This window comes from Gekko japonicus, unplaced genomic scaffold (genome assembly GCF_001447785.1).
Source record: "Gekko japonicus isolate JY-2015 unplaced genomic scaffold, Gekko_japonicus_V1.1 scaffold403, whole genome shotgun sequence".
Lineage (NCBI taxonomy): Eukaryota > Metazoa > Chordata > Lepidosauria > Squamata > Gekkonidae > Gekko > Gekko japonicus.
Genome location: NW_015175368.1, coordinates 113,036 through 115,000, shown reverse-complemented (window position 1 = coordinate 115,000; position 1,965 = coordinate 113,036).

Sequence of the window (1,965 nt, the reverse complement as noted above, 5' to 3'; positions counted from 1 at the left end):
CACCGCCCACCTTCGTCCAATCCTCCCACCACTCCAGGGGGCCTCGTGAGGGGGGGAGGGGGGACCCCCGGCACCTCCGCTGATGTCTGTGGGCCTATCGCCGAGGGGAGCCACGCCACCGCACCCCCGACCATCAGGGACACGGCCGCCTCCGCGTCCACTCCTTGGGACCGTTGATCAATCGCTGCTCTCGAGCACCAGCCACGTCGCCCGCACACTCCGGCCTTACCAGTCGCACCGGCTCCGGCCGCAGCCCCTCCACGCTCCCCGACCACGTCAGGGACAGGTCCACGGCAGTCCGTGGCCACAAGCACTAGAGCTCCGATCGGCCAGGCCGGCTCCACCCGTCTCAGTTCTCTTTTGGGGGGGTTGATCGTCCACAGCGCCCGACAGCAACGCCGCGCCTCGCAAACACCCCCGGATCTCCTGGTAGGCTCAGGCTCGTTCCGGCTCAGGCTCGTTTCGGGGGCAGGCCCACGATAGTCTCTGGCTGCAGGCCCAGGAGCTCCGGTCGGCCAGTCCGGCTCCGCCCGACTCGGTTCTCTTTGGGGGGGGTTGGTCGTCCACGGTGCCCGACAAGCAACCTCGCGCCTCGTAATCACCCCCGGACCTCCAGGTAGGCTCAGGCTCATCTCGTGGCATGCCCCGGCTGGGTAGTTGTTACAGTTGCCACTTTTTTGATCTTTTTTCGATCTTTTTCGGCTTCTCGGTGCCCAGCAGCGTCGAACGCTGACGCTACGCCGCCATCTTGGCTCTTGCCAGAGTCTATTGTTCTCACCTGAGACCAGCCCCCAGGGCTGCCCATTGGTCTGCATTGTCTTCCAATGGGTATATCCCAGCGAACACATGACCTCAGAGTGTGTGTTTCTGGCAGTCCACTCTCAAACCTCTGGGTTTGAGCCATAATCTCATCTCCATGGACCCCTGCATGTCTGGACAGGTTATATTACCCAGTAACAGACCCATCTATTCACTATCAATCACCTCTGCTTTCTTAGTTCTGTATTGCTTGCTCTTTTGAATGTTTAGTGTGCTTGTACTTAGGGAAATACCTTAATAAAAACTATTTACTCTTCAAATCTGGAGTTTTCCTACTGTGGTATAGAAGTGGTATGCGATTCCTGTACCCCTCTGGCCTATTCTGCTGTATAGCTAAATTCCCCAAACTACAAGGCAAGCCATTGGGGGTAACAATAAGTTTTTACTTTGTTGGGCCGGGCCATGTGTGCTATAAAATGTAACACAAGGTACCAGAGATATAAACTTTGTAAAGGTGATTTCAGATGTCAAATGGCAATAGCAGATGAATGACTATAGCTGGCTTGATTGGATTAGGTGTGATATACAGAGGGGTAGTAGGCGTGGAAATACCAGTGTTGGTAATGAGACAGGAAACCTAGGTATCAGTTCCATCCAGGAGGATTCAGTCCAGGAAGATGCAAAGAATAAACGGTCTGACATTTGAAACCAGAACATTCAGTTGCTGACCTAAGAGTAGCAGTGCTTTTACAAAGAAATTTCAAAGGGAGATTAGAAAGAGAGACTGCTGAATTGCAATTGACAATGAAGCTGAAGACAATGCAAACTCCTGAACTGAATTGAGAGCTAGTTTTCCTGTCTCATTACCAATATGTGCTATTTTCATTTGGCATCTGAAATTATTCCATTCTCCAAGCTATAAGGACCAATCCAAGTGTTAAAATTACTAATCAGGGTCTTTTTGAAAGAAAATAAATCCAGATAGGAACTGAGAAATTCAATTTTTTTGCGGGGACAGCCTTTCAGAATAAGCCAAAATAAGTTCCTCAATGTATGTTGTGCTTGTCAGAAGAATCCACCCGCCCACCCTCCCTCCAAAGAAGTGTGCTTGCACACAAAGGCTTATACTTGGAATAAAACATTGATACTCTTCAACCTGCCATGGGATTCCAGCTTTGTTTTGTCCCCCCCCCCCGGTTCCCTTCC